The following is a 9,362-nucleotide window of genomic DNA, read 5'->3' on the forward strand; positions in this document are numbered from 1 at the left end:
AGCCTGAGGCTGGTCACCTCAGCTCGGCTATCACATCCTCCTCCTGCCTGACCTCCCCTGCCTCCTCTTTCCCATCTATCTAAAGAGCTGCCACAGAAATAATCCTCCTCTCCTGCTGCTCTGTCCTTGTCCCCAGGTGGCCCTGGGAGGCAATGGGCACACCAGACCTCACACCTAAAGGCTGCAGCCACCTTCACTGGTAACACTTTAACACCAAGAAGCCGGGCAGGCAGGTAAGAGGTCAGGGTGGTCTCTGCATCGCCTCTGCTTATCGAGTCCATTTCTGCAGTGTGACCCTCTAAGGTCCCTTGTACAGTCAGCCTCCTCACGCTGTTGCAAACCCCACCAGCATCCATCCTGCCCTTGTCCTAGCCTGCAGCCTGGATCCCCCTCGAGGACCTTTGGGACAACAAGCGGTGAAGAGGCTGGTCCGTCAGGAGGGGCAGGGGGACTCTGCATGGCCACTCGACCTCAGGCCACGTCCTCGTGCCCTCTGAGATCTCCAGACCTTGCCAGACAGTCTCCAGGAGTCCATGTGCTAAAATATCCAGGTGCCCACCCTCGCCATGAGGAGCTGAACACAGAATCTGGTGGAAAGCCCATAAACTCCAGCCCACAGAGTTGCTCAGGATTACCACTAATTAGTTAAACAAATCTTACCCGTTGTGATTTCTGCAGAGATTGGGTGGCCCCAGCCTCCACCGCTTCAGCAAAGGTGCTGAGAAGTTGTCAGGGGCACTCGGCTTCAAACTGGGCTGTCTTGCAACATTTTTCTGAAGCACTGTTTGCTTTGGCCTGCGGATTTCTGTGTGCAAAACAAGAAACAAACCAAAACTCAACACAACAAACAAGTAGATAATTTCTAGGAACAAACTAATGGCTTTAGGGATCAAGTTGGGGGAAAGGGGTGAGAAAAAAAAAAAAAACAGTGAGAGCTGAAAGACTTGAGAAATGCCTGGAGCACACCCAGAGCTTGTGCTAAAATGAAAGCGGGTGAAAATGGGTCAGATCTTTTTCTTTTAAATTTGTATTCTACCTGTTTAAGTGGCTCCTTGAAAACCTGTAACAGCCAAAAGTGTGTTTCACAGCTCTGAACGCTGAAGTAAAAGTAATCTCATCTTTCTCTGCTGTTTTTTTTGTGAAACGACATCCCTTTGCAAAGGCACAGTGCTGTGCTCTATTCAGTACCCAAGATGTACTATTAAACCGCTACACATACATATAATTAATTCTAAAACCTAGAAAAATTGGGGGGGGGGGGGGGGGCACTCTTTTTTTTTTAAAGAAGCCATTCCTAAAGATGTGGCAAGGCGGGAAAAAAAAAAAAAAAAGTCAGAAAGACACATTTTATATTAGGACCAGATGTGGAAAGGGGGAAAAAAAAATCAGGCTTGTGCCAACCAGCATCGAGGAGAATTTTTTACGTTTCAGCTTCGGGGCTGAATGTGCAGCATGCCGCGCCACATGCTGATATTCGTCAAGTCTAATGACTACGGCGTATTAGCAACGTAACGCTCCTGCCAGCAGAGAGAAGGCAGTTGGGAAACCAAAAGCACCCTCTTCTCCCCGTCTATTACAGTATAACCTTCTGGACAGTTAGTGAAAACCAGTTCAAACTCTGCTGCTGTCCAAACTTTAAACCCATTGAAAAGCTTGCTTTGGCCCCGGGCCAAAGTCCAGCGTTTTATTACCAGTCTCATGTCTTTCTGCCCCCCACCTTCCATTATTCACTTATTTTCTTAGTTTTTTAGAAAATAAAAATAAAAAAATAAAGCATCTTTACAGTACAACTATCTTAAGAAATTCTGGTACATGTTGTGGACCTCATTAATTGATTCCACATCCGAAACACAAGACTTTGGGCTATTTTTGTTGTTCAAAGCTGTACATTGGCCAACATCCTCTGCATATAATTAACCCCCTATTTCCATGGAATCTCTGCATTAACTTAGCACAGACTCGGCTGGTAATGAACTCCCGGGAGAAGTCCACAGACAAACACTGGCCATTGGCTTCGTTGCCCACGTGGATTAAACAAAAATTAATCTCATCTATTTGGTTATTCATTTGGTGTCTTTAAATTGGAGGCGTTTTTCTGCTTCATTTGATGCACACAAAGAAAGAGGGATCTGGCTACTGAACTTTATCCAGAAACATCCATGTGTGGAGCAGATTAATGGGAACTTTTCATACCCATAATAGCTTTACAGCAGTGAAGTAGAACACGCAGTTCTCCCTGGGTGACTATAATGCTCTGGGAAACAGGGAAAACAAATGTGGCTAGAAGATAGCAATGTTTTGCTCATCAAGCGCTGTGTAGTTTAGACATCATTAAAGTGACATGTTTAGAACCGAGTCTGGGAGGAAACTCGGCTACCAGGGGTGAGTTTTTTAATGCCTTTTTTTTTTTTTTTTTATGGAGCACTGAAGCTTTTGGACATCGAAATAAAAACAAGGATGTGACAGATAGAGATGTCCCAAAGCAGCTGGTGGTATCAAGTGACCATATGTAAGATGGTAAAAGGGAACTGACAGGTGGGCTAGTAAGGAAAAGCAGCAGCAGAGCTTACTGATTCCTCCTCTACCTGCTTCCCACTGGAAATGGGGATTTCTAAATAAAGACAGTAGAACAGCTATTTTTATACCACTTATAACTTAACTTGTATTGAGTACCTGGCTGGAACCCAAGAGAGCAAGGTCCTTCTCCAGGCTTTGCACGGACCACGGATCAGTCACCTTACTGCTGCGTGCCTCAGTTTCCCCAGGAGTAAAACCAGGGTAACAGTAACAGCATCCCCTGGAAAATGCTCTGAGAGCTACGAGAAGACTGTAAGAGGCTAACTCTAAATGAACTTGTTTCTCCCTTGTCTCCTCATCAAACTCCTCCTCAAAAAGAGAGCGGCTCTTGGGTTTTGGGGTTACAGTTTTCAACAGCATCCTTCTTTATACCATGTGGACATCTCTCTGGCCTGTTAGGCTTCCATGGAGGTGTCCTGAAGAGGTGCCATGAGGCCTCCTGGTCTTCTCCCTGCCACGGCCACTGAAGCTGCTTCTTGGCATAAATTGATTTCATCGAGTTAAAAACATCAAGGTCAATCCAGCTGTGCTAAGGAGCTTCCTTCACTAGGCCTTTCCAAACTCATGATCTAACTTTAGCAGACGGTACCAGACCGATTTCTCACACAATGTCCCAGCGTAGTGGACCTGCCTTTCCCGTAAACATCCCTCCCTGCCTCTTGTGCGACTTTGGCCTTATTGAGGAAAACCTCATTACTTGGAAAGGCATTTACACAACTTTGCAGTTGGAAGTGGGGTTTGTGGACTGCTAAAGCCCACTGTCCTGCCTAAGTCACCTCCTTTTACAATATTCCTGTTGTCGTAGGACCTTCTGGAAGAGGACCAGACCTGGCCATATGGAGAGAAGCAAAATCGGTCATCATGCCACATCTGCAAATGGCCTGGCCCCCGATGACACGGGGAGCATGCATGGGTGAAGCCCCTCAAGGGGAAGGAGACCTGCACCCCCAGCCTTGCTGGAGGAGAGTGGCAGTAGCCATGTACCCCTGTAATACCTGTTATTTCAGATGTATCTGAACAGAAAGCATTAAAAAATGCTGAAGGGCCCAGGAAAAAGAGAGTGCCCACATTCACATCCACGGCCTTAAGTGCTCTGCATCCGAAACCCACCAGCAGACCACCAGGTCCCACTGTCATGAGTCTAATGGCAATGACTCCAGGGTGGTACGTCCTGGGGTGCCACCATCACTCATCTCTTCCAGATTGAAAGATAAACGACAGGACCGTGATCAGGCATCTCATGCCTTCTGTGAAGTTTTTGGGCTGAGCAGAAAGTGGTCAGGCTTTGTTCATTCGATGGAGGCTTCCGTCCACTTCTGCCAGCCTGCCACAACCCACCGGCCAGCATCTCTGGCCAAGCAAGCAGAAGAACAGGAAGCAAAGGGTGTCCAGAAAACAAGAAGTCAGGCTTGAGGGCGCAACACAAAAGCCAGTGGGGATGTGGCCAAGACCCACTCACTTCTTCAAAGCAGCTTTGCAAGTTCCCTTGCCACCAATATTTAACCAGTCAACCAGTTCATCTAGTCAGCTACGTCAGCAAGCATCTCCACCTCAACCGTGCCACTCCAGTCCTCCGTACAGTTGCTGCAGGGACATCAGCACTGCTCAGACACACCCCAGCCAGCCAGAATCGTGCTGGCTCAGGTACTGAGGCCATGCGAATGGGCAGCAAGGCACAAGGACAGACTAACCACTGGAGGGTTGACTCAAGTTTTCCAACAGACCTGCCCCGCTCACCTTTTTCCAGATGCGGGGTGTCTCTGGCCCGGTAACAGAAAGCAGAGCACAGCTACGACCAGTCTAGGGCACAGCAAGAAAAGGAAGCAAAGCAGAAGTGGCCCTTCAGTGTACTGCATCAAAGACAATGTTTGAAGGACACTGGTGGTTTCTCCAGGCAAACAAATTGGGTGGACGTGTAGAGGCCCGTGTTCATTACTGGCTTGGAGACGAAGCCGGTGGGATTCTTGTGGTGCCAAGTTACATGGCTCATTACACACACACACACATTCTCACACATGAGTTTTGCATCAAAGTGCAAAAAACAACGTGCAAGAAAGTGTTACGACTGTAAGAGCAGGACTGCATCTAATCTAGCAGTTTTCTTTCACAGTTCCCGTGAAAACAACAGTGTGATTGCCCTTTATTCAATATTTACTAATGCTTCTGAAATACTGGGAAGAATTTTGCTAATCATCCATTTCCTTACGCTTCGCGAAGGAGCTGAAATAAACCCTTAAAAATCACAAGACATGAACCAACTAGCAGAGGTTTGTAAGCAGCACCAGTTAAATAACCAGCCGGCAGATGACAACACAAAAACCTTTCAAAGGACACTCGATGGCAGGGCATTGCCGAGGATGCGATGAACAAAGATTTCCGGGTTATCTCTGAGGAAGGATTTCGCTGCCACTGAAGTCGATGAGACTCTAGGGGAGAGATTTAAGGAATTCACTTCTCATTCAGCCTGAAGTCTTCTCAAAGCAACTTGGATATCCACACCAATATCCAAAGCCTCCAGATCAAGCACCCAAAATTCAGACCGCTCACAGCTCTCACACACGTTCAGGCCTCCCCAGCAGAGTCAAGGAGACCCCAGTGGATCCCAAGTTTCCCATTTCTCTGTTTCTCCTATTTCCTGACCCTGTGGAAACCACCTTCAGCACAGGAGGGAGCTGCCTGTATTAACGGGGAGCTTGGGCTGGACAAGGCAGCAAGAGGAAAAAGCAACTGGTCTTCAGCTGACCAGACCACCCTGTGAGCCCACCCAGCTTTGCAAGGCTCTGCAAGGAAGAGGATGAACCTTGGGGAACCTGCGGTGCAGGTGATCGCCAGGTGACAGTAGTGACAAGATGCCACAGAGGGGTCAGAGGTCCCACACACGGATGACTCTTGCCCTTGGCAGGTCCCTCAGAAGAGAAATCACGTGTTGGAGGTAGGTCAAGCTGCAGGTTGCTCCGTGGTAGGGTGCAGTACAGGCAATCCAGTAAAGAGCAAGCCAACTGGAAACCCTGGGATTTCAACCGCTTCCCCAAAGTTTAAAAATTGATGGCAACCATCACACATCTCCAAATCAGGCATCCCATGATCATCATCCATTTTTATCTTTACTCTCCCCATGGTGCTCTGGATGAAAGATACCAATCCACCTGTAATCACACTAAAAAATGCTATAAAAAGTCCTGATAAGCCACTAGGACCCAGCAATTTCTATAAATCACATTTACTGTTTAAATCCAAGGAAGAAAAAAAGAAAATTGATCTACAGTAAAAGCAGACGATGCTGTATGAGGCAAGACCAGAACTTCCCAATCTATCAGAGCAGTGTCAGCTGGGGTTTTAAAACCCAGCCTCTATGCAAATGTAAAATTTACAGCAGAGCCAGGTTTCCAAAGGTTTATCTATGCAGTTGCAAGTCTTATGTAGACATGAGGAAGTTCTACCAGCTCAAAGAACATGATTTTTAAAGTGCGTCATTCAGGCCAGCTCTGTGAACATGTTTTCCATTTTTGTTTCATTTTAGTTTTGCTTAAAATTGACTTCAAGATCGATTATTCTGATTTCAAATAAAGATGTCCAATCAGGGCTTTGTAACAGTTTTAAACTTTCCTTTTGGTCATGGAAGGCCACTTTCCCACAGAGCAGAGGACAGGAGCAGTTTTAATTCACAACTTTGTTTATTTGAAAATTCCTATGTGGGGAATAACAGCACTCATGCAAGGACTCAAGTAACAAGAGAGTTAAAGCCTATATAATTATTTCCAAACATTTTGTGGGAATGCCAGCTTTGTATCACAACACCCACTCTGTGTGCCAGTTCTGATGGAATGACATAACTTGCTGTAATAGATTATTTAGGGATTAAAAACAAAACAAACAGGTATTATAAGGAAAAAATATTGCCACATGAGGGCATGCTTCATCTCTCTCAAAAGCTTGCCTTTTTGTCTCAGATATTGAAGGCAAGTCACATTTCAAGACCTAGTTTTAGGAAAAGGAAAACCCAGTTTTCGAATATGATTTGCTAGGTTTCTTACACACCAATTAAGAGCAAAATTATCACAAGCTTTGGAAAGAAATATTCTTTGCTCCCACCTGTGGATGTACTATTTCCCTGCGCAGGCAGCAGTATACGCTTTGGTCTGAGGGCAGAGGAGATGAGCTATCTGGAGTCTCCATGCATAATGCTTGGGGTTTGTACCATTTGGTACAAAAGAACCACAGGACACAAAGCTCAAACATTAAGCTATGAAGGATATAAATTTTACCTTTTGCCCAACAGGAATGGTTTCCTGGATGACCAGCCACACCAAGGCAAAGGGTGGCATCTCTTACTGTCCTCTTGCAAAAGGAGCGCAGAGTTGCGGGGTTCCCTGGAGTTCCCCAGCTCTAGTGCATTGCTAGATCCCTCTCTTCCTGGGAACGATGGCCCGTGTGGTCGTGCACTCCCCATGTCCTCAGATCATGAGATTGCTGCCAAACCTGCAAAGCACTTTTGTGGAGACCCTTCAAATCACCCCGTAACCTTCGCAAAGTCCAACTATCCTGCACCTTCGCGAAGTCCACCTTTCAGGCAAAACTGCCACTGTCAGGCTTTTGGACCCTACCAGATAATTTGTGGAAACGACCCAGAAATGAGGTAGGTCTGCAGACAGTACTGGCAGGCAGCAGAAGGTTAATCTCTCCACCCAGATTGCTGCACCAGAGCAAGAAGGTTCCTCAAGGCCACAAACTTTCTCTGGTCCTCAAAGGAGGATTCTGGACCCACAGTAGAGCACAGTGACTAACTCAGACACAACAGCACCCAAGCCTTTGAATCACTAGAAGTAATTTTTTCGTCTAGTGAGTCAGAGTATCTGCACATCCTTGCTTCCTGGAAACGTGAGTACTTAAACACACAATATCCCTCTTGAGTATCATGTCTGTATCCTGGAAATGATTCTCCAGAACATCAGGTTTCTCCTGCAGCCTCCCAGCTCTAGCCAATGTCCACAGATGCCCAACATGCTACAGGACCTGGCCTCAGGATGATTTGTGAAAATCAAACAGGAGCCTGTTGTTCCTAAACTCCAGAGGAGCAGAGCTACACGCCAAGTTTCAGATGCCTGCCACTTGCCTGACCTGAGCTCAGCAGTTCCTGCCAGAGGAGCACCGGCTCCTGGAGCCTTCATCCTTGGCTGATCCAGGGAACCAGGAAGCTGCAGGGGCTGTAGCCCTGACAGCACCCGGCTGCACAATTTTGGCAGTCTGGGCTCTTGCTGACTAAGACGTTTGCACTGACGATAAGAGCCAGCTCACGGGGGAATCTTTCTTCAGCTTCTCCCTTTATCCCAGAGATGTAAATCCACTACGTGCATCTTTCACCACCGCACCCATGCTCCAAGATGATTTCATCTGGCCACAGAAAAGACAGACAAAACATGAATGCTCTGATGCTTGTGGAAACAGGTGCAGTAAAAGCCATAGGTGGAGAGGTAAATAAGTTGAGAGACAGGCTTTTAATCCAATGACCCGAACAATATTGAGTTCCCACATATTTCTGCTGTTGTAAACATGTTTCAATTATAAAATTGAAAGGTGTCAGGCTTTACGTTCTCGCTGTAAAATATCACAGGAAAACACACCGTGGTATCAGATGGGGGCATCACTGGTATTCTGTGCTAACTGTGACTGAAATCTTGCTCTTTCTTCTGTGATTTTACCAAGAGTAGTTGTGAATTTATGCCTCAGCACGTAAGTAACCAGATATTTATAAGCATCCATGGGGCCAGACACATTGCTCCCCCAGATGAGCAGACCCGAAGAACCAAGAACCCCCAATACCCACTCGCGGTTTTTAGGGAAGGATCAAGTTTCCCCCTAACTTCCGTGCCAGGTCATAAACTGCTTTTTCATGCGTGGTCTCACTTCCCTGCCAGCTTGGACCTGGTAGGAAAAGGTCAGGGAGCGCGTGGGAGCAAGCAGTCACAGGAGCACGGGACACCCAGGTCACACATGGTGAAGGCCAGTCTGACACGGACGCTGCCACCCAGCTGGGGTGGTGGGACAGCCTTCCCTGGCTCCTCCGCCAAACGATGGACTATGCGCAGGGACAAGCTCCAGCAGTTGGGGAACAATCTTCCACTGAGTGGAGAGAGAGGGAGGTGCAGAGATGGAGGTGAGAGGGATGATCAGCCTGAAGAGCACTCAGGGTGGGTAATTAAAGAAGATAGAGCTGGGCAAAAATAAAATAAAAGAGAGCAATGTAAAAAAGATAACAAAGTCAAACTAAAGATATTAAAAATAAATAGAATAAAATAAAGTAATATAAATACATCGCAAATGTAAAATAAAATCTGGTTGGGAGTGGAAAGCAGAAGCAGCCACTTTCTCAGCGCCTCCTGCCTCAGCAGCACAGTCCTGTCCCAGCTCATGGAGGGACAAGGGTGGGTCTCACAGGGCTTTACCCTTGGAGGAACATCCCCTGACAGACAGCGCCCACGGCAGCTGCCCATGTCCGGGCAGAGGGCAAAGGGGCCTACCCTCTCCCTGGGCTCCCAGGTGCCAGCTCACCCTGACTCACACTGCCGTTCCGCAGGCAGCTCTGGCTCGGAGTCAACGGGAACCCAACGCCCCAGTCAGAGGCTGGAGCAGCTTGCAGGTCACAGCAGGCTTCCCGGTGGAGCGGGTGCTCCCATGAAAATGGATTTCAGTGGTGGAGGAGGGGAAAGCACTTCCTTTTTCAGTTCACGCCCTCCGGGATTAGGCAGGATGAGGACACCTGACATCACCTGCCCAGCCAGGCTGCC

General features: G+C 47.4%; 1 long non-coding RNA gene across 2 annotated transcripts in view; it reads right to left on the reverse strand.

The window, feature by feature from the left end:
- LOC147528955 (uncharacterized) overlaps positions 1 to 8,428 on the reverse strand; it is a 29,066-nt gene extending 20,638 nt beyond the window's left edge. For both annotated transcript variants that reach the window (XR_015222070.1, XR_015222069.1), the window contains exons 1-2: positions 6,843 to 8,428; positions 661 to 805 (exon numbers count right to left, since the gene is read on the reverse strand). This is a non-coding gene — a long non-coding RNA (uncharacterized LOC147528955). The remainder of the gene's footprint in view (positions 1 to 660; positions 806 to 6,842) is intronic.
- Positions 8,429 to 9,362: the final 934 nt, after the last annotated feature.

This window comes from Tauraco erythrolophus, chromosome 3, assembly GCF_009769465.1.
Source record: "Tauraco erythrolophus isolate bTauEry1 chromosome 3, bTauEry1.pri, whole genome shotgun sequence".
Classification (NCBI taxonomy): Eukaryota; Metazoa; Chordata; class Aves; order Musophagiformes; family Musophagidae; genus Tauraco; species Tauraco erythrolophus.